The sequence below is a fragment of the Mustela nigripes genome, chromosome 7 (genome assembly GCF_022355385.1).
Source record: "Mustela nigripes isolate SB6536 chromosome 7, MUSNIG.SB6536, whole genome shotgun sequence".
NCBI lineage: Eukaryota > Metazoa > Chordata > Mammalia > Carnivora > Mustelidae > Mustela > Mustela nigripes.
Window position 1 is genome coordinate 114,904,454 of NC_081563.1, and position 24,026 is coordinate 114,928,479.

General features: G+C 38.4%; 1 protein-coding gene across 2 annotated transcripts in view; it reads left to right on the plus strand.

The window, feature by feature from the left end:
* The window catches only part of ASXL1 (ASXL transcriptional regulator 1), a 77,985-nt gene that overhangs the window by 28,249 nt on the left and 25,710 nt on the right, over positions 1–24,026 (plus strand). The window lies entirely within an intron of this gene.

Here is a 24,026-nt window from a genome sequence, read left to right on the forward strand (position 1 = left end):
TTTAGTTCTCTTCATGTTGTAGCAAATGGCACGATTTCATTCTTTTTTATGGCTGAGTAATATTTCTGTGTGTGTGTGTGTGTGCCTCCATTCATAAATCAGACATTTGGGCTGCCTCCATAATTTGGCTAATACAAATAATGCTGCAGTGAACATAGCTGTGCATATATCCTTTCAAATTAGTGTTTTTGTATTCTTTGGATAAATAGAAGTGTGAGTGTAATTTTTTGAGGAACCTCCATACTGTTTTCCGGTGTGGCTGTACCAGTTTACATTCCCACCAACAGTGCGTGAGGGTTCCTTTTTCTCCACATCCTTGCCAACATAAGTTTCTTGGTGATTTTAATTTTAGCCAATCTCACAGGTGTGGGGTGATAATCTCATTGTGGTTTTGATTTGCATTTCCCTGATGAGTGAATTGAGCATCATTTAATGTCTCTATTGGCCATCTGCATGTTATCTCTGGAGAAATGTCCTTATCTTATGACCATTTTAATCGGATTATTTGGGTTTTGGTGTTGACGTCTATAAATTCTTTATATATTTTGAAATACTCATTCTTTATCATATATGTCATTTGCAGGTATCTTGTCCCATTCAGTAGCTTGTCCTTTAGTTTTGTTGATCGTTTCCTGTGCTGTGCAGAAGCATTTTATCTTGATGTAGTTCTAGTCGTTTTTTATTTTGTTTCTTATGCCTCAGGAGACATATCTAGAGAAGTGTTGGTACAGCTGATGTTAGAGAAATTACTGCCTCTGCTCTTTCTAGGATTTTTATGGTTTCAGGCTTCACATTTTTGTCCTTAATCCATTTAGAGTTTGTTTTTGTATGGTGTAAGAAAGTGGTCTAGTTTCATTCTTTTGCATGTAGCTGTCCAGTTTTCCCACCACCATTTCCCCCTTGTGTATTCTTGCCTCCTTTGTCAAAGATAAATGGACTATATGGTTGTGGGTCTATTTCTGGGCCTTTCTGTTCTATTCCATTGATCTGTGTGTCTGTTTTTGTGCCAGTACCATACTGTTTTGATTATTGCAGCTTTGTAGCATAACTTGAAGTCTAGAAATGTGATACCTCCGGCTTTGTTTTTTTTCTTTTTCTAGATTGCTTTGGCTCTTCGGGGTCCTTGGTGGTTGCACAAAAATTTTAGGATTGTTTATCCTAGTTCTATGAAAAATGCTCTTGGTATTTTGCTAGGGATTACATTAAATCTGTAGATTGCTTTGGGTAGTAAGACCATTTTGACAATATTTGTTTTTCCAATCATGAGTATGGGTTATTTTTCCCTTTTTCTTTTCTTTTTTTTCCTTTTTTTAAAGTAGGTTCCATGCCCAGGTTGGAGCCCAGTGCAGGGATTGAATTCACGACTGTGAGATTGAGACCTGACCTGAGATCAAGAGTTGGTCACTTAACCAGCTGAGCCACCCAGGGACCCCTGTTATATCTTTCTTATTGTGTTGGGTCGAGTTTCTTTCCTCATTGTTTTATAGTTTTCAAAATGCAGGTCTTCACCCCCTTGGTTAAGTTTATTCCTAAATATCCTGTTTCTTTTCTTAATTTCTCTTTCTCCTGCTTAGTATATAGAAATGAAACAGATTTCCGTACATTGATTTTGTATCTTGCGACCTTACTGAATTCATTTATCAGTTCTAACAGTTTTTTGGTAGAATCTTTAGGGCTTTTTAAAAATTAATCTTCTAGAATATTTTTTGAGTTTATTTTTTTAGTAATCTCTACACCCAGTGTGGGGCTCAAACTTGCAACCCTGAGGATCAAATTGAGTGCTTCTCTGACTGAGCCAGCCAGGCTCTGCTAGGGCTTTCTGTATGTAGTGTCATGTCATCTGCAAATAGTGTAAGTTCGTTTTCCTCCTTACCAGCTTGGATCCTTTCATTCCTCCTCTTTGTCTGATTGCTGTGGCCAGGACTTCCAGTATCATGTTGAATACAAGTGATAAGAATAGACATCCCTGCCTTGTTCTTGACTTTAGGGGGGAAACCTCAGTTTTTTGTTTTTTGTTTTTTGTTTTTTTAAACCATTGAGTATGGTGTTAGCTGTGGCTTTTCACATATGGTCTTTATTATGATGAGGATTGTTCCTCCTAAACCTGCTTTGTTATGGTTTTTTTTAGATTCTATTTATTTATTTATTTGACAGGTAGAGATCACAAGAAAGCAGAGAGGCAGGCAGAGAGAGAGAGAGGGGGAAGCAGGCTCCCCACTGAGCAGAGAGCCCGATGTGGGGCTCGATCCCAGGACCCTGAGATCATGACCCGAGCTGAAGGCAGCAGCTTAACCCACTGAGCCACCCAGGCGCCCCGCTTTGTTATGGGTTTTAATCATGAATGGATGTTATACTTTGTTGAATGCTTTTACTGCATTTATTGAAATGGTTGTATGGTTTTTCTCCTTTCTCTTATTGATATGATATGCCATATTGACTGTTTGGTGAATATTGAACCACGCTTGCATCTCGGGAATAAATCCCACTTGATTGAAGTGAATGGTTTTTCTAATGGGTAGATTCAGTTCACTGATATTTTGTTGAGGATTTTTGTATCTATGTTCATTGGAGATAATGGGCTGGAGTTCTCTTTTCTTTGTAGTATTTTTAACTTGTTTTTGTATCAGGGTCCATTCTAACCATTTTTAAGTATTCATTTTTGTGGCATCAGTAAGTACACTCACATTGATGTGCCACAATCACCACCATCTATCTCCCGAACTGTTCCCAACTGAAACTCTACCCATTAAACACTAACTCCTCATTCCCTCCTCCCCCAAGTCCCAGGCAACCACCATTTTTGTGTTCACAAATTTGGCCTCTCTAGTACTTAATGGAAGTGGAATCGTACAGTATTTATTCTTTGTGACAGGCTTATTTCACTACCGTAATGCCATTAAGGTTCATCCATGTTGTAGCATGGAATCATTTTATAAATTTCCCTTTCTTAATAAAGACTCTGATGGCTTGGAAGTTATTTATTGTATTTCTGTCACACTGGTTACCTTTACATTTTTCAGTTGAATAATTACAATCTAAGCTGAATGTCTGTCTCTCCTCATGAACAATAGGTGCATTTTTAAAGTGTTTTAATTCTGAATATTTCACATCTTCCATACTCTTCTCTAGTTTTGAAGTTCTGCCTTTTAAATCTGTAAAAGTTGGGCATTAATAAAAGTGTTTAGAAGTTAATATTTATGATGATAGCCCGATGCGGGGCTCAATCCCAGGACCCTGGGATCATGACCTGAGCCAAAGGCAGAGGCTTTAACCCCCCAAGCCACCCAGGCGCCCCTGAGATCTAGCCCCGCATCAGGCTCTTGGCTCAGCAGGGAGCCTGCTTCCCTTCCTCTCTCTCTCTGCAGGTCTCTCTGTCTACTTGTGATCTCTCTCAAATAAATAAATAAAATCTTTAAAAATATAAATATAAATATATATTTATGTTGATAAATTTCTTGGTTTACCATTCTTGCATCCCACTCCTTCATTCTGTTTTCTTTTGTACTGATACATATCATTTATCAAAATCTTTCTGTATGGATCTGTAAGTTATAAATTACTTCTGTATGTATATCTTCAGGCCTCTGTGTTACCCTTCCTCTTAAGTGGCATTTTAGCTTTGTAATGATGTGTAGTTGACTGTTCTTTTCCCTCCTAGGAAGAGGTTGCTCCCTTGTTTTCTGGCAACTGTTGTTCCATTTGACAAGTCTGAGGTCTAATTATTCGTACTTGGTAATGATTCTTTTTCTTTTCGGTTGCTCTTACTATTTTTTTGTATGTCTCTATTCTGCAGTTTTACTCTGGCAGTTTGAAGACTAATGTCTTCAATTTTGGCTAATATGTCTTTTTTTTTTTTCTAAGATTTTTTCTTTATTTATCTGACAGAGATCACAAGTAGGCAGAGAGGCAGGCAGAGAGAGAGGAGGAAGCAGGCTCCCTGCAGCGCAGAGAGCCCGATGTGGGGCTCAATCCCAGGACCCTGGGATCATGACCTGAGCCGAAGGCAGAGGCTTAACCCACTGAGCCACCCAGGTGCCCCTAATATGTCTTTTTAAAATTATTTTATTATTATTATTTTTTTTTTTAAATTTTGAGTGGGGAGGGAGGGGCAGAGATAGAATCTTAAGCTGGGTCCATGCTCAGTACAGAGCCTAACATGGGGCTCAGTCTCACAACCCTGAGATCATGACCTGAACCAAAATCGGGAGTCAGGTACTTAACTGCCTGAGCCACTCAAGCGGCCTCTGCCAATATGTCTTTGAATGTTACTTTTCCTGCTTCCTCTTCTGATACTAGTATTTCACCGTGTTAAAAGCTTCTCCTGGTGTGTTCCATACTTCTCTTTCATATTTTCCAGCTGTTTATCTTTTTGTGCTAAATTCTGTGAGATTATTTCAGAACAAGAATACAGTTTACTAATAATCTAGCTTTTACTAAATGCTCTGCTTTTTAAAAAATTTTTTTTAAAATATTTTATTTATTTGAGGCAGAGTGAGTAAGAGAGCAAGCCTGCGTACACATATGTGAGTGGGGTCGGGGGAGAGGGAGAAACAGACTCCCCGCTGAGCATGGAGCCTGTGACTTGGGACTCCACCTCAGGACTGAGGGACCTGAGCCAAAGACAGACACTTAACCGACTGAGCCACCCAGGCGCCCCAATGTTCTGTTCTTTAATCACATAATTTTAATTCTAGATTTTCTACTTGATTGTTTTTAAAATTTGTCTATTCTTTTCTTTCTCTCTCTCTTCTTGCCTTTTCTTGTGCTGTGGACTTTTTTTTTTAAAGTTTTATTTCATTTTACTATTTATTATATATTATTTGTATCTTTTATTTATTTTACTTAAGTAAACTCTATTCCCTATGTGGGGGCTTGAACCCACAACCCTGAGATCAAGAGTTGCAGACTGAGCCAGCCTGTCTTGTGTTGCCTTTTTTTTTTTCTTCCAAGTTTTTATTTAAATTCACGTAAACATATAGTGTAGTATTGGTTTCAGGAGTAGAATTTACTGATTCATCACTTATATGTTAACATCCACTACTCATCACAGGTGCCTTCCTTAATGCCCATCACCCAGTTAGCCCATCCATCAACCCTCAGTTTGTTCTTCATAGTAAGAGTCTCTTATGGTTTGCGTCCCTGTTTTTATCTTGTTCTATTTTTCCTTTTCTTCCCCTGTGTTCATCTGGTTAGCTTCTTAAATTTCACATTTATATAAAATCATATGGTTTTTGCCTTTCTCTGGTTTATTTGGCTTAGCATGATACATTCTAATTCCATCCATGTTGTTGCAAATGGCATGATTTCATTGTTTTTGTTGGCTGAGTAATATTCCATTGTGTGTGTCACATCTTCATCCTTTCTTCAGTTGATGAACATTTTGGCTTTTCATAATATGGCTGTTGTTGATTGTGCTCCTGGAAACATTGGGGTGCATGGGCCCCTTTGAATCTGTGTTTTTTATCCTTTAGATAAATGCCTAGTCGTGCAATTGCTAGGTTGTAGGGTAGTTCTGTTTTTAACTGTTTGAGGAACTTCCGTAATGTTTTCCAGAGCAACTGTACCAGTTTGTATTCCCGCCAATAGTAGAAGAGTGTTCTCCTTTCTCAGCATCCTCGCCAACATCTGTAGTTTCCCAAGTTAATTTTAGCTATTCTGGCAAGTGTGAGGTGGTGTCTCATTGTGGTTTTGATTTTTATTTCCCTGATGATGAGTGATGTTGAGTATCTCTTCATGTGTCTGTTGGCCATTTGTATGTATTCTTTGGAGAAAAGTCTGTTCGTGTGTTCTGCCCATTTTTAAACTGGTTTATGTTTTGGGTCTTGAGTTTGTTAAGTTTTTTTTTTTAAGATTTTGGATATTAGCCCTTTATCCTGTATGTCATTTTCGGATGTCTTCTCCCATTCCACAGGTTGCCTTTTAGTTTTGTTGATTGTTTCCTTTGCTGTGCAGAAGCTCCTTTTTTTTTTTTTTTTTTTTTTTTTAAAGATTTATTTCTTTTAGAGAGAGAGAACATGGGAGGGAGGGGCAGAGGGAGAGAGGGAGAGCAGATTCCACACGGAGTGTGGAGCCTGATGTGGGGCTTGATACCACAACCCCCAGGATCAGGACCTGAGCTGAAACCAAGAGTTGGACGCTCAACCGGCTGTGCCACTCTGGTGCCCCCAGAAGTTGTGTTTTTGGTGGAGTCTCAATAGTTCATTTTTGCTTGTGGTTTTTATTTCTAACTTCATTTCTGCATTTAAAAAGTTTATTTTATTTTATTTTTTTCAAGTCCAACTTGGGGATCAGATTCACAGCCGACTGAGCTCAAGAGTTCCATGCTGTGCTGACTGAACGAGCCCTGACTGAACTCAAGAGTTCCATGCTGTACATTTTAAATATGATTATTTTAAAGCCTCTTTATTATTCTGCTGTATCTGTGTTTTGAGGTCTGAGTTTGCCTAGTAGTTGTATCTGTTAAAAACCCCCTCCTCTTTCAATAGTTCCATTCTTCATATACTTTTTTAAAATTAACATATAATGTATTATTTGCCCCAGGGGTACAGGTCTGTGAGTCATCAGGCTTATACACTTCACAGCACTCACCATAGCACATACCCTCCCCAATGTCCATAACCCAATCACCCTCTCCATACCCCCCAACCCCCCAGCAACCCTCAGTTTGTTTCCTGAGATTAAGAGTCTCTTATGGTTTTTCTCCCTCCCCAGTACCATCTTGTTTCATTTTTCTCCCTCCCTACCCCCCCTCAGAATTCCTCATATCAGAGAGATCATATGATAATCGTCTGTCTCTGATTATTTCGCTCAGCATTATACCCTCTAGTTCCATGCACATTGCTGCAAATGGCAAGATTTCATTTTTTTAATGGCTGCTTAATATTCCATTGTATACATGTATATACCACATCTTCTTTATCCATTCATCTGTTGTTGGACATCTAGGTTCTTTCCATAGTTTCACTATTGTGGACATTGCTCCTGTAAACATTCGGGTGCACGTGCCCCTTTGGATCCCTGCATTTGTATCTTTAGGGTAAATACCCGGTAGTGCAATTGCTGGGTTGTAGGGTAGCTCTATTTTCAACTTTTTGAGGAACCTCCATGCTGTTTTCCAGAGTGGCAGCACCAGCTTGCATTACCACCAACGGCGTAGGATGGTTCCCCTTTCTCTGTATCCTCGCCAACATCTGTCGTTTCTTTGCTTGTTAATTTTAGCCATTCTGACTGGTTTGAGGTGGTATCTCACTGTGGTTTTGATTTGGATTTTCCTGATGCCAAGTGATGTGGAGCACTTTTTCCTGTGTCTTTTGGCCATTGGAATGTCATCTTTGCAGAAATGTCTGTTCTTGTCTTCTTCCCATTTCTTCTGTGGGTGTCGAGTTTGATAAGTTCTTTATAGATTTTGAATATTAGCCCTTTATCTGATAATGTCATTTGCAAGTATCTTCTCCCATTATGTCAGTTGTCTTTTGGTTTTGTTGACTGTTTCCTTTGCTCTGCAAAAGCTTTTTATCTTGATAAAGTCGCAGTAGTTCATTTTTGTCCTTGCTTCCCTTACCTTTGGTGATGTTTCTAGGAAGAAGTTGCTGCGGCTGAGGTAGAAGAGGTTGCTGCCTGTGTTCTCAAGGATTTTGAGTTTATTTTTGTGTGTGATGTAAGGAAACTGTCCAGTTCTGCATGTGGCTGTCCAGTTCTCCCAACACCGTTTGTTGAAGAGACTGTCTTTTTTCTATTGGACATTCTTTCCTGCTTTGTTGAAGATTATTTGATCATAGAGTTGAGGGTCTGTTTCTGGGCTCTCTGTTCTGTTCCACTGATCTGTGTGTCTGTTTCTGTGCCAGTACCGTACTGTCTTGATGGTTACAGCTTTGTAATAGAGCTTGAAGTCTGGAATTGTGATGCTGCCACCTTTGGTTTTCTTTTTCAACATTCCTCTGGCTATTTGGGGCTTTTTCTGGTTCCATATAAATTTTAGGATTATTTGTTCCATTTCTTTGAAGAAAATTGATGGTATTTTAATAAGGATCACATTAAATATGTGGATTGCTTTAGGTAGCATGGACATTTCCACAATATTTGTTCTTTCAATCCATGAGCATGAACGTTTTTCCATTTCTTTGTGTTCCTCAGTTTCTTTCATGAGTATTTTTTTTTTTTTAAAGATTTTATTTATTTATTTGACAGAGAGAAATCACAAGTAGACTGAGAGGCAGGCAGAGAGAGAGAGAGGGAAGTAGACTCCCTGTTGAGCAGAAAGCCCGATGCGGGACTCGATCCCAGGACCCTGAGATCATGACCTGAGCCGAAGGCAGCGGCTTAACCCACTGAGCCACCCAGGAGCCCCTTTCATGAGTATTTTATAGTTTTCTGAGTACAGATTCTCTGCCTCTTTGGTTAGGTTTATTCCTAGGTATCTTACGGTTTTTGGTACAGTTGTAAATGGGATCAACTCCTTAATTTCTCTTTCTTCTGTCTTGCTGTTGGTGTATAGAAATGCAACTGATTTCTGTGCATTGATTTTACATCCTGATACTTTATCATAGCAGTAAGAGGCTCCATTTTTGATTGCACCTCATTAACAGCTTTTTTTAATTTCAAGTTCTTTCATTGCTCCAGAGAGGGATTTTCTAGTATCTTCCATGCTTTTTTTGAGCCCAGCTAGCACCTTGATAATCGTCATTCTGAACTCTAGTTCTGACATCTTACTAAAGTCCATATTCATTAGGTCCCACACACTTGATTTTTGGGTGTATTTTGGTTAGAAGAAACTACCTCCCAAAATTTTAAAGAAGAAAAACATATGTATACAAAAATAAGGGTAAACACAATGAAGGGATAGAATATGGCTATAAAGATGAAAATTTAAAAAGATTCTATAAAAGGAATTGATAAGATAGAGGAGTTGGTTGATACAAGAGGAAAAAAAGAGGAAAGGATATCAGGCTGGAGACTAGAACAAAGCCATGTGCTATATTTAGAGTATATTTTGATTATTAGAAGAAACAGTATCCCAAAATTTTAAAGGAAGAAAAACTTATATGTATAGAAAAAATAAGGTTAAATACAATGAAGGGATAGAATATGACTATTACAATGAAAATTTTATTTTATTTTATTTTATTTTTTTATTTTTTTATTTTTTTTAAAGATTTTATTTATTTATTTGACAGAGAGAGATTACAGGTAGGTAGAGAGGCTGGCAGAGAGAGAGAGAGAGAGAGAAGCAGGCTCCCCGCCGAGCAGAGAGCCCGATGTGGGACTCGATCCCAAGACCCCGAGATCATGACCTGAGCCGAAGGCAGCGGCTTAAACCACTGAGCCACCCAGGCGCCCCTACAATGAAAATTTTAAAAGAGATTTAAAAAGGTATTGATAAGATAAAATAGTTAAAAACTGTTAAAATAAAAAAGAGGAAAAATTTATTTAAAAAAATAGAATAAGAAATAAAATTTTAAAAATTTAACTTTGGAAGACTAAAGAATCAAGGGGGGAAAGCTGTGAATTCTGTGTGTTGCTTTCCCCTCGCTCTGGAGTTCTGCAGTTCTCATTGATGGGTGAACTTGTTGGCTGGATATTCTTGCTCATCTTCTGGGGGTGGGGCCTGTTGCCATGATTCTCAAAAGTCTTTGCCCAATGCAGAATTGCACCACCCTTGCCAGGGGCCAGACTAAAAAATCTGCTTGGGTTCGCTCTTGGTAGTTTTTGTTGCGTGAACGCTTTCTGTATAGCTTTTGAGAATGGGAGTGAAGATGGTGGCCTCCTAATCTCCGGCCCCATAGAAGCCAAGAGCTCAGGGTCCCACTCTTCAGTGCACCCTCAGAGAAAAGCAGTCACTCCTGTCTCCCTGGTCTCCAGCTGCACTCGGAGCTCTCCCGGCTTATGACTGAGTGTTTCTGTTTCTGGCGCATGGCCCCGTTTGGAGTCTCCAAACCCAGCAGATTCCTGCAGCACGCTCCCACGCCACTCCTTGTGGAGGAGGCAGGAGGGAGGGGTCTTCCCAGATCTGCCACTTGTGGGGTCCCTGCTTGAAGGGCAGTGTTCTGACTGTGCCTTGGATCACGGTTTAAGGTAACCCCTAACTGAGAGCCCCTTCTCGGCTCCATCTCTGCAGCCAGCTTCCCCGCTTCATACCTGGGAGCTCTGCCACACTCTGCCACCCCTGGTCTTTCTGTGTCTGTATGGGTCCTGAGACTACACTGTCCCCAGGAGGGCTCCACCCCCTGCCCAGCCTCTGGAATGATGTCCCTCAGTGGAGCAGACTTCTAAAAGTCCCAATTTTGTGCTCTGCTGCTTGCTGGGAGCTGGCCCCTACCCCTGCGGTCTATCTTCCCACACATCCTCCCTTCCAGAAAGTGGTTACTTTTCTGTTCCTAGCATTGCAGCTCTTCTTCAATCTCCTATTAAGTTTGTAGGTCTTCAGAATGGTTTGATAACTGTCTAGCTGATCTCCTGGGACCTGATGACATTTCGGTCTCCTACTCCTCCTCCATCTTGCTCCTCTCCTTTGTATACTTGTAAATTTAGGCTTACATTAAGTTTATCATCTGTAGGATTTATTTTTTATGTGATTCAGGTTGTGGAGGTATCCCTCTGGGGAGATTTTAAAGTTTGTGCTGAACCTGAGAGGTTTCCTTAGTGACATACCTACTTGTTCTTAGGCTAATTTCTTGGCTTGGAGTTTATGAACCACTTGGGTAGAGTGATTTTGGAAGCGATATCTGTGATAAAGGAGTTTCACTTTTTCAGAGGTAAAACTTTTTTTGTGGCCTGGAAATTGGAGTTCATGTTATTCCTGTGTAGTTCTTTATGGCTTTTTGATATTTTAATGAATCTAAGTAATTTTCAATTTTTGGTCTCTTAGTTTCTTGCAGGCATTAAGAAAAAACACCTGTCTCAAGCTCTAAGACCTGCATCTGGTTTAGGTAGCCCTGAGAGTTACCTGGACTTGAGTAGCTTAAGTGTTTCTAGCATCAGGAAATTTCCCTTTCTTGCTTTTGGGCTTGCCTATTTGCGTGGGTTACATTTGCCTACCTTTTCTATGCATTTGTACTGGGAGTTGAGTGCTTCTGTATCTGTCTGCCATATTCCCTGTGCGATCTATGATACATTTGCTTGCTTACTTGCAGGTACATCCTGTAAAACAGGTGTAACTCCCTAGAACCTTAAAATGCGTGAGTTTGGGGGCACCTGGGTGTCTGAGTTGGTTAAGCATCTGCCTTTAGCTCAGATCCTGATCCTGGAGTCCTGGGATTGAGCTCTGCATGGGGAGCCCTGCTCAGTGGAGAGCCTGCTTCTCCAGCTCCGCCTCTCACCCTGATTATGCTCTCTCTGTCTCTTTCTATGTCTCTCTCAAATAAATAAAATCTTAAAAAAAAAAAAAAAGTGCCTGAGTTTTGTCATAACTCATCTGCTGCTGGTGGTGTAGCTGTGATGTCCCTAAGATTGTTATCTCTTGCCCATAAAGCATTGTGTGAGGCTGCAAGGATTTATCAGGTGACATCACAAATGGGTCCTTTGCAGCTTGATAGATCATAGTGCCTAAGGCACAACTCTTTCTCATCAGCAGTTCTTATGGGAAAGAGTTGCTGCAGTAGCCATCTTGTTTTCTTCTCTTTTCTTTTTTAAAAGATTTTATTTATTTATTTGACAGAGAGAGATTACAGGTAGGCAGAGAAGCAGGCAGAGGGGGAAGTAGGCTTCCTGCCAAGCAGAGAGCCCTATATGTGGGGCTTGATCCCAGGACTATGAGATCATGACCTGAGCTGAAGGCAGAGGCTTAACCCACTGAGCCACCCAGGTGCCCCACCATCTTGTTTTCTGAGGAGTTTAGGTATACCTGGGGATAGAGAAAAGATTCCTCATCTTTTCCTGTAATGTTCTAATCTTTAGGTATCCTTCCTGAGTAGGCAGATGCCTAAATCTCTGTCTCTAATTCCTGTACTCCAGATCTACATATCCAGTAGGACATTTCCCCTCAAAGATTCCACTGGTATCAAAAATTCACCTCTTCCTTCATTTATTGTCATCATCGTTGTCGTTGTCTTCTTTTTAAAGATTTTATTTATTTGAGAGAGCAAGTGCTGTACCAGCAGTGGTGAGGGACGGAGCTCGGAGAGGGAGAAGCAGATGTGCTGAACAGGGAGCCTGATGTGAGGCTCGATCCCAGGACCCTGAGATCACCACCCAAGGTGAAGGGAGATGCTTAACCACTGAGCCACCCAGGTGCCCCCATCTGCTGTCTTCTTATTGATATCACAAGTCAGCCCTTCCTCTTAGATTTCATGTTTCTGTCTGTTTTGTCCCTGTCTCCTCAGTAACTCAGATGCAAAACCTGACTTACTCCAGACTGCTTTTTCCCCCTTCTGTGTGCAGTCAGTTGCTAAATCATATTACTACTTTACATAGAAGTCCTAGCCTTTCTCTTTCCATGACAGCATCAGGGTGGCATATTCCAGATTAAAATCTCATTCTCTCTCCTAATGTCCCTCTCTGATGAGTCTGTCTGTCTACTATATATCTGCTTACTCAAACCAAGTCCTACCTTCTTATCCTCCTTTCTCATCCTAAACTTTTGGTGAAATTCCACAAAATGTCTTGTTTGTGTGGTCGGGATATTTTTTCTTTAGGAATATTAGGACATAACTAGAAAAAGAACCAGAAATTTATTACCTGTTTTGTCCTGTTTTAAACAAGTTAGTGAGCTGTTGTTACGAAGTTGTGTGTGTGCTGGTTGGGGTGGGGGAAAGGCTGATCCTAGAGACTTGAGTTTTAGTCATTAACTAACAGAGTAACTTGGGTAAATTAATGATATTCTCTGAGCCTCAGTTTCATCATCTATAATACGAGGGGTTGAATTAAGTGATTATTATAGTTAGCATTTATTGAGCTTTTAATTTGTTCCAGGAACTGGGCTAATAGCTTTTCATGTATTGTCAGTTTTTTTAAACTCTATTTGGAAATAATTCTCAATTCACAGAAAAGTTGCAAGGGTAAAACAAAGTAGTATAAAACATTCTTACTCCATTTACCCAGATTCAAAAATTGTTAATACTTAACATTGGTTATCATGGATATTGTGGTTTTTTTTTTTTTTTTTTTTTTTTTGAAATGCATTGTCTGTATCTACTGAGGTGAATATTTTTTCACTTTTAGTCTGAATGTTAAAGTAACCTCTGGGATAAAATACATTTATTATGATACATTGTCCTTTTTATGAAATATTACTGGATTTGATTTGTTAAACTTATTAACAATTTTTATATCTATATTCATGACGTATTACAGTATAGTTCTCTTGTAATATATTCGTCTGATTTTCATGAACGTAAAAGTAATGCTGTCCTTGTTGAATGAATTGGTGTCTTAATCTGTTTGGGTTGCTGTAACAAAGTACCACAAACTGGGAGCTTACAACAATAGAAATTTTTTCCTCAATCTGGAAGCTGGAATTCCAGGGTTAAGGTGCAGCATGGTCATTTGTAGACTTCTTTTGTTAACTCACCTTAGTTGTAACCTCTGTCGAATTTTTTTTGTAAGAGCACTAATCTACCCTCATGATCTAATCACCCCTAAAGGCCCCACTTTCTAATACCATTGCATCAAGCCTAAGGACCTGTGAATTTGGGGGGGATACGTTCAGACCATAGCAATTGGGAAATACTTCTTCCTTTTAGATTTTCTGAAAGAGTCTGTATTAAATTTAATTACTTCTTCCTTTAATGCTTAATTAAATTCACTAGTGAAGCCATCTCAGCCTGGAAATTTTTAATTTCAGATTCAGTTTATTCTACAGATATAGAGGTGTTTAGGTTATCTGTTTATTTTGGGGTGAGTTTCAGTTTCTGTCCACTTCATCTAAATTGTCACAAGTGTAAGGATATTCATGGAGTCTGTAATAATATCTGTGCTCTCTTCCTTTTATCAATGATTTGTGCCTTCTGTCTTTACCTGATTACTCTGGCTAGTGGTCCATTCATTTTAGTGATCACCTCAAAAATCAGCTGTGGATTTCAGTGATATCTCTTGTTGTCTGTTTTATTGATCTCTGTTTTTATTTTTGTTATTTTCTCTATTTATGCTTGAATTGGGTTTAATTTGCTCCTTTTCTCTTTTCCAGTTTCTCATTATAGAAGCCTTTCCATTTTTCCAAGATAAGCATTTAACATGTACAACAAAATTTGATATGTTGTATTTTTATTTTCATTCAATTCAAAATACCATTCTAGTTTTTCTTTTGATTCCTTCTTTTTTTAAAAAGATTTTATTTGAGAGGGAGAGAGAGAGAGTGTACACGCACATGCACACGAATTGGAGGAAGGTAAAAGGGAGGGGGACAAGCAGACTCTCTGGTGAGTGTGGAGCTTGACATGGGGCTCCATCCCAGGACCCTAGGATCATGACCTGAGCTGAAGTTAGGTGCTTAACTGAATGAGCCACCTAGGTGCCCTGATTTCTTCTTTATTGGCTATTTAAAAGTATGACATTTAGCTTCCCTATATTTGGGAAAGAGAACTTTTCTGCTGTTGATTTCTAATGTAAATCCATTGTGGTGAGATAATATACCTTGTATGATTTGATCCTTTAGAATTTTCTGAAGCTTGTTTTATGGCTCAGAATAAGGTCTGTCTTGAAAAATTTTCCATGTGTACTTGAAAAGAATTTGTATTCTGTTGTCACATGGTGTTGATTAGTTTGTTGGTTATAGCATTGTTCCAATCTTATGTGTTTTTTTTTTTTTTAAGATTTTATTTAATTATTTCACAGAGAGATAGTACAAGTAGGCAGAGTGGCAGGCAGAGGGAGAGGGAGAAGCAGGCTCTCTGCTGAGCAGGGAGCCTGATATGAACCTTGGGATCGTGACCTGAACCAAAGGCAGCTGCTTAACCAACTGAGCCACCCAGGCGCTCCCAATCTTCTGTATTTTTATTGATTTTTTAATCTACTTTTTCAGTTATAGAGAAAATTGACTAATTGTGGATTTAATTCTTGTTTTAGTTTTACCCAATTTTACTTCATGTATTTATCTTGCAGTTAACTTAAAAGGTACATAGACATTTAAGATTGTCTTCCTCCTCATAAACTGACTCCTTTGGCATTTTGAAATGACTTTCTTTAACCCTGGTAATATTCTTTGATCTGAAATCTACTTTCTCTTATAATAACACAGCCCCTTCTGCTCTCATTCAGTTCATATTTGCGTGATACATAGTTCCGTCCTTTTATATTTCAAGTGGACTTTGTTTGCAGGCATCATATAGTTGGATCTTGCTTTTTTTTATTTAAAAAAAATTTTTTTTTTTTATTTGATAGAGTGAGATCACAAGTAGGCAGAGAGGCAGGCAGAGAGAGAGGTGGGGAAGCAGGTTTCCTGCTGAGCAGAGAGCCCAACGTGGGGCTCGATCCCAGGACCCTGAGATCATGATCTGAGCCGAAGGCAGAGGTTTAATCCACTGCGCCACCCAGGCACCCCTGGATCTTGCTTTTAACCAATTTGATAATCTCTGCCTTTTTGTTGGGGTATATAGACCATTTACATTTAAAGTGATTACCATGGACACTGGGGATGGTATGTGTTGTGGTAAGTGCTCTGTGTTGTATAAGTCGGATGAATCACAGACCTGTACCCTGAAACAAATAATATATGTTAATAATAAAAAAAATTTTTAAGTGATTACTGATGTTGTAGAGTTTAAATCTACCATCATGTTACTTGTTTTCTTTTTGTCCCATCTGTTTTTTTGTTTTTTGTCTTATTTTTCTGTCTTCTTTTGGATTAAGGATTTTTAAAAAATATTTTCAGTTCCCTTTTTGTCTCTTGTTGTTCTAGTGCTTGCTTTAGTGTTTACTAAGGCAAGATATTTAATTTATCACAATCTGTCTTCAGATAATATCCTATCACTTTACCTGTAATAAGAACCTTACCATATAGTACACTTCTATATTCCATCCTCAGTCTTTGTGCTGTAGTCGTACACCTCACTTCCACGTTTTAAACCCTGCAATACATTATTATTTTTCATTTAAACAGTCCATTATCTTCTCAAGATATTTAAGAAATCAGAAAAAAGTTTTACTTGTACCTGTATATTTTCCATTTTTGGTGCTCTTCATTGCCTGTGGGTTATATCCCGATTCCCATATGGTATCATTTTCATTCTGATAGAAGGACTTTTCTCTAATATTTCCTGTCATGCTGTGTACCTCTGATAGTATTTGATTGTTTGATTAGAGAACACATGAGCCAGAGGGGCAGAGGGAGAGAGTCTCAAGCAGACTCTGCACTGAGCTCAGAGCCCTACTTGGGATCTTAGAACCCTGAGATCACAACCTGAACTGAAACCAAGAGTTGGTCACCTGACTGTGCCACCCAGGTGCCCCCTACTGGTGATAGTATTTTAAAGTGTTTGTATATCTGAAAAATAATTTTCTCTTTTTAAAATAATTTTCTTTTTATATTCTCTTATTTTAAAAATTATTTTTCTCTTTTTAAAAATTATTTTCTCTTTGTAAAGTGTTTTATATCTGAAAGATTTTCTCTTTTTCCTCTCTTTAAAAAGATATTTCCTTGATACAGAAATCTGGGTTGACTATTCTTTCTTCCTTTATTTAAGGAGTTGCTCTACTGTGTCTAGCTTGCATTATTTCTGATGAGATATCTGCTGTTATTTTATGTTCCTTAGTGAGTAACGGGGCTTTTTTCTCCTCCTTTCCGGCAACTTTTAAGATTTTCTTTTTGTCATTATGTTTCAGCAGTTTGATTATAATGTACTTTGATGTAGCTTGCTTTCATGCTGCTTGTGCCTAGGTTTTGTTCAGCTTCTTGGATCAAATTTGGTAAATATTTAGCCATTACTTTTTCAAATATTTTTCTCCTACCCCTTCCCTCTCCCTTTGGGACTGTAATTACATGTATGTTTTGCCACTTAAAGTTGTAGCTTACTGATGTGCTGTTCATATTTTTTCAATCTTTATACTCTATTTTGGGTGGTGTCTACTGGTATATCTAAATGCTCACTCATCTTTTCTTCTGCAGGGTTCAGTTTGTTGTTAATCCAGACATTGTATTTTTTTTTTTCATCTCTAGAAGCTCTGTTTGGGTATTGTTTAATATTTTACATGTCTCTGCTTAATGTGTTCAGTGTTCAGCACATGAAATACAGATACAAGACTTTTTTTTTTTTTGAAGACTTTATTTTTATTTATTCAACAGAGAGAGAGCGATCACAAGCAGGCAGAGAGGCAGGCAGAGAGAGAAGGGGAAGGGAAGCAGGCTCCCCACTGAGCAGAGAGCCCTATGTGGGGGTCAGTCCCAGGACCCTGGGATCATGACCTGAGCTGAAGACAGAGGCTTAACCCACTGAGCCATCTATGTACCCCCAGATACCAGAACTTTTTAAACCATCTTCTAGTTCTGTCATTTGTGTCAGTTTTCGATCTGTTTCTTTTTTCTTGTCAGTATGGGTTAAATTTTTTGGTTCTTTGCATTCCTAATTTTTGATTGAATGAGAGACATTTGTATTTTACTTTGGATTCTATATATTTTGGTACTTACGTCACTATTTTTGAGCTTTGTTCTGGAATGCAGATAAAATTACTTGGAACTATATCCTTTTGAGTCTTGCGTTTTAAAACTGTTAGATGGTGTTTATCCTTACTGTGTCTATAAAGCTATACAGATATATGTTTTTTAATTTCCTTTTCTTTCTTTTACAAAAATAGCTTTTATGTGTTCTTTTCATTCATTCTTTCTTAAATGCTCATCACAGTCTTTTTCCTTACAGTTCTGACATTTTTTTTTTTTTTTTTCAGTTTTGACATTCTTACTCAGGCAGTAATTACTTCTAGCCTGACTACAGCATTAGTCTCTTAATGTTTGTCTGGTTTTCACATTCTCTGCATCTCTGATGCAGTGTTCAGACTGCTGTTAGAATGATGCTAAAGCACAATTCTGATAACTAACAACTTTCAATGCCAGTGGCAGTGGAATTCACGGTTTACGAATTATTCCCCTGGGGCATCTGGGTATCTCAGTTGGTTGGGCATCTGACTCTTGGTTTTGGCTCTAGTGATGATCTTAGGGTTGTGGGATGGAGCCCATGCTTGGCTCCGCACTCAGTGCGGAATATGCTTGGGATTCTCTTCTCTTCTCTCTCTGTCCATCTCTTCACTCGTGCATGTGCCCGTGCACTCTTCTCTCAAATAAATAATCTTTAAAAAAATTATCCCCCTAATGGCAATAAAAGTATTTTGAGTTTTACACTTGTTTATACATCATAACTGGAAATAAGTCAGCATATAGTCTTCTATAATTTGTTCACTGAGAAATATACTCTAAAACAAATTTAAAAATATTTTAAAATTATAGTATATTTTAAAAATAATTTGTTAACAAAAGTGTATTCATGATAGAGGATATATTATGTTTCAGTTAGTCTTACCTACTTTTGAATAGTTTGATCTAATTTCTTTTCAGATCTTATATACTCATTGATTTTACCTTGTAACATACCTGATGAAGAGTTGATATATTCGGTGTAAAAATGGAAGCCCTGCTGTTTTTTTTGGTGTCCTTTGTATTCGTTTCATCATCATCACTCACATTTTTCATGTTCTCTCAGATCTGCCATTTTTTATGGTAATGTTTTTAAGCCTGATTAAAATTAGATAAGAAAGTTGTTTATCTAACAAGGCATATGAAACATGTTGAGAACAAATAAGTAAATTTCAGAATACTGAATGTGAAGTTGAAATGACCTACGAATTGAGAAAGGGCAGCAATGTCAATCCATATACCAAATAGATGAAGCTTAATTTAGTTTTAGATTAAAAGTACGTGTGTGAGGGTCTGTGGGTGGCTCAGATGATCAGGCGTCTGCCTTTGGCTTGGGTCATGGTCTCGGGGTCCTGGACTCAAGCCCCATGTTTGGCTCCCAGCTCAGCAGGGAGTTTGCTTCTCCCTCTGCTTGGTATTCCCCCTGCTTGTGCTCACTCTCTCCCTCTCAAGTGAATAAAATCTTTAAAAATAAAAAAAAAAATTTAAAAATGCACGTGTGTGTGTGTGTGTGTGTGTGTGTGTGGCATTACTGGCCCCATCAGTAGATTCATTCCTGCCTGAATAATCCCTCCTGATTATTCCGTATGGTTAAGTATTTCATCCGTGCTGTATCCGTTAGCTTTTACTGTATAACAGATCATCCCAAAACTTAGTGCCTTAAAATAATTGTATACTTAATTCACAGTTCCTTGTGAGAATTGGTTGGATGGGCTTTTTGTTTGGTCTGGCCTGGGTCAGATTATCTAAGATGATCTAGGCTGGGTTCTCCTGTATCTGGTCAGCTGGAGGGATGGCTGGTGGCTAGATATGTTAAGCAGAATTCTAAGATGATCCCTGATAACCTGTTCCTTTTATCTCTTTATCTGTCATGGGGGTGAGAACTTCCATTTGCTTCTCACAATAAATATGGCAAAGGTAAAGAGATTTTACAGGTGTAATTAAAGTCCCTGGTCAGATGACTTTAAGTTAACTCAGAAGGATTATCTTGAGTTGGCCTGACCCAGTTGGGCAAGCCCTTTAAAAGAGGACCTGGAGGTCTGAGATGGAATAATTGAGCAATTCTTGCTTACTCTGAAGAAGCAAAGTGCCATATTGTGAGAGGGCCATATCACAAGAACTATGGGGAGCCTTAGGAGGTGACTTCTGGCCCCAGCTGACAGCCAGTAAGAAATTGACCTTAGTCCTACAACCGTAAGAGATTGTTTCCTGCCAATAGCTCGGTGAGCTTGGAAAAGAACCCTGAGCTGTAGAAAAGGAAAGTAGCTTGGTTAACACTTTGATTTGAAACTTAATGAGCACCTGAGCAGATGACCCAGCTAAACCATGCTCAGATTCCTCACCTCTGGAAACTTGAGATAGTAATAAATGTGTATTGTTTTAAACCACTAACTTCGTGGTAATTTGTTACATGACAATATAAAATTAATCTGCTGGATAGTTTAGGATAGCCTTATATTACAATTTTATACTTTTCAGAATGTAGTAGAATCATATAATGTGTTCCCCTTTGAGACTGGTGTTTTTCACTCATCATAGTACTTGGGATCCATCCAAGTTGTTGTGTTTATCAGTACCATTTCCTTTATTGTTGAACTGGTATTCCATTTTACGAGTATACCACAGGTTGTATATCCATTCTTCCATTGAGGAACATTTGAGTTGTTATTAGTTTGGGGCTATTAAATATAAAGACACTGAAAATTCATATACAGGTTTCAGTGTGAAAATGTTTTTATCTCTAGGATAAATACCTATGATTGGAATTGCTGGGTGATATCCATGTTTAGCTCTATGAGAAATTGCCAGTGGGAAAGGTATCATCTGCTAGGCTTAATCACCATGAAACTCTGTTCCCATGTCTTCTAAATTTCAGTTTATTTAGGGGCACCTGGGTGGCTCAGTGGGTTAATCCTCTGCCTTTGGCTCGGGTCATGATCTCAGGGTCCTCGGATTGAGCCCTGCATTGGGCTCTCTGCTCGGCTGGGGGCCTGCTTCCTCCTCTCTGCCTATGTCTCTGTCTGTCAAATAAATAAACAAAATCTTAAAAAAAAAAATTCAGTTTATTTAGATCTACATAAAATTGTGGCTTTTTATTTTATTCAGTGTGTTATAATCTATTATTTATTTAGCTGTTCAAATTGTTCCTAATTTGGCTGCTAGGGATTTTGTCAGTCTGGCTTCTGTGTCCCTTTGACATATTCCCATCATTCTTGGAGTGCTGTTGCCAGAAAGGTGATATAGGTTCACTGTGTACTGTGTACTTTCCTTGTTCCAGCCCTTAGTATTAGTCATTCCTCCATGGAGCCCTGGTTCTTTGAGTATATAATAATATTCAGAATCCATGATTTGGGTGCTAGATGTGCTTGCTGCTATTGGGGTGTTCTGACACCAGTTCTTCCCAGTGACAAGAGTCTAAGGAAAATTTGGGTGTATTTACGTAAATATATGTATATGCACTTACATCTATATTTATGTTTAGCTTTATCTGAGCATGTTAAAAGCCACGAGTTTACACCAGTACCGCAAATTCCAATGCAAGCCCAGAGGGTTCTTTTCTAAAGTTTTCTCCTTTTCCATATTTGTAACTACCTTCTCCAAAAGTAAGAGATCTAGCTCCTGTTTTTCCTTTTATTTAATGTATTTACTTGTTTAACCCTCCCATCCTCTTATATAATTAATCTCCTCCCCCATCACTACTGCTGTCTTTCCCTGACAAAAATGTCCTCTTTATCCCTCTCGGTCTCCCAACACCCTGTATTGGACTGGTTCCCTGGGGTTGATTGCCTCACCTGCTTCAGGCTCTGATTGCCTGCACCAATGCCCTCATATAAATGCCCTCCTCACCCAGCTTGGCTTTGATACCCTGCCCCTTGTCATTCCTTGTTGGGGCATTTTACCCTTGAACTCCAACTCAACACCATGCCACCCTTTTGTGCTCCACTCGGGGTCTGATACCCTACTGTCAGTCACCAGGGCTCCTCTTCTCCCTCTGGTGTAAGGAAAGATTAGTTTGGGGAAGAATATGGCAGCTTCCTCCTTTTAAAAAAGAATAGTTTGCCCTAGGCATCTGGGTGGCTCAGTCAGTAAGGTGGTAAACTTTTGGTTTCAGCTCAGATCTTGATCTCACAGTCATGGGATGGAGCCCTGTGTCTGATTCTGAGCTCAGTTCGGAGTCTGCTTCAGATTCTCTCTCCCTCTCTCTCTCTGACTCACTCTTTCTCTTTCTCAAATAAATAAATACAATCTTTTTAAAAGTTTGTCTTTTTGTTTGTTATTTATAGAATTTTTTAAAAAATAAACTTTCGATGCAAGTCCTTTGTCAGATATATGTATTGCAGATATTTTTTTCCAGTTTGTTGGCTGCCTTTTCATTTTTATTTTTTATTTATTTTTTAAAGATTTTATTAATTTATTTGACAGAGATCACAGGTAGGCGGTGGTGTGGGTGAGGGGGCCACAAAGCAGGCTCCCTGTTGAGCAGAGAGCCCTATGATCCCAGAACCCTGAGACCATGACCTGAGCTGAAGGCAGAGGCTTAAACCACTGAGCCACCCAGGTGCCCCTGCCTTTTTATTTTTATTAAGGTGTCTGTGATTAGAAGTTTTCTTTTTCTTTTTCTTTTCTTTTCTTTTTTTTTTTTTTTTTTAAAGATTTCATTTATTTATTCAACAGAGATCACATGCAAGCAGAGAGGCAGAGTGCTGGGGGGGTGGTGGGAAGCAGGCTCCCTGCAGAGCAGAGAGCCCAGCATGGGGCTCAATTACGACCCCAGGTTTACGACCTGAGCCGAAGGCAGAGGCCTCAACCCACTGAGCAACCCAGGCAACCCTATAAGTTTTCAGTTTTGAAAAATTTTATCACATTAAGAAATACATAGTTAATGTTTTTAGAAAACTGTCCAATAACACTGATTAATTAGTTAAAATAGTCTTCATGCCCATCATGTAGCCCAATGCAGGAACCCTGAGATCAAGACCTGAGCTGAGATATAGAATTAGACACTTAACTAACTGAGCCACTCTGGTGCCCCAACAGAGAAATACTGTATTATATTTCCTTCTAGAAATTTTATATATTTGGCTCTTACATTGAGGTTTGTGATCCAAAGTAATTGTCAAGTATAATTGGAGATAGTGGTTCAAGTTGTGTTTCTGTTTATCTAGTTGTTTCAGCTTCATTTAATGACTTACCTTCTCCATTGAATAGTGTTGGTGCCTTTGTCCAAAATTGACTATGTATATGTAGATATGTTTTTGTACTCTGTTCCACTGGTCTGTTTATCTTTATACCAATATCATACCCTCTTGATTTTAATAAGTCACAAAATCATGTGGTGTTGTTAGTAGCATGAGTCTGCTAACTTTTTCGAGATTGTTTTGACTGTTCCTGGTCCTTTAAGTTTTCATATAAACTTTAAAAGCATCTTGTCAGTTTTTACCAAAACAATGCCTATTGGGGTTGCATTGACTCTATAGTAATCAGTTTGCAGAAAATTAACATTTTAACATTAATTTTCTCCCCCAATCCATGAACATGGTATGTCTTTCCATTGATTTAGGTCTTCTTTGATTTTTTTTTTTTCCTTTTTAGCAGTGTTTTATAGTTTCCATTCATGTCTTGCCTGTCTTCTGAAATTTTTTAAGTTTCTTTAAATTTTGATGCTATTGCAAGTGGAAATGATTTTCAAATACTTTTTTTCTTTAATGTATTCAGTTGATCCTTTAAAAAAAAACTGCATAAGTTCTTACATTATCATATTTGCTTTGTGATTCTTTCCATATTATTTTTGTTCTGTACCAGAGTAAGTTGCAGACATAATGTCCCTTTATCTCTAAATACCTACTAAAAACAAGGAAATTCTCTTTATAACCACATTGCAGTTATCAGAATCAATTAACATTGATAAAGTACTGCTTGTTGGCTAATCTGCATACTTAATTCAAATTTTGCCTATTGTTTTACTAATGCTGATTATAAAATTCTGTTTGAGGGCACATCCAGTCCTGGATCACATGGTGCAATTTTTTTGGTCAAGTCTCTTTCATTTCCTTTAATCTGGAAAAGTTCCCACAAATTTTGTCTTTGGTGACCTTTGTATTTTTTTAGTACAGACTACTTAACTTACTTTTTTTTCCCCTTAAACAGGAAGTTTATTTAAACAAAATGCTTGACTTGAAGGGAAAATGATGTAGGAATCATTTCTTTTAGAGTAATTTATCCTTGCTTAAAGACAGATTGCCATATGTAACAGCTATGTACAGAAATGTTATAAAATTGTTTTTGGTTTTACAATGATAAGTGAAAAACATTAAAATTCTACAACATGAACAAGGAGTGCGAGGATTTTTATGTTCTTTTTTTGTTGTTTTAACAGAGCAAAATAACTTACTGGAATATAAAGATAAGAGCTGAATGAGCATGCTACTAATGGAGAAAGGGGTATTCTCACAGAAGCAGTATTTTCCTCTAC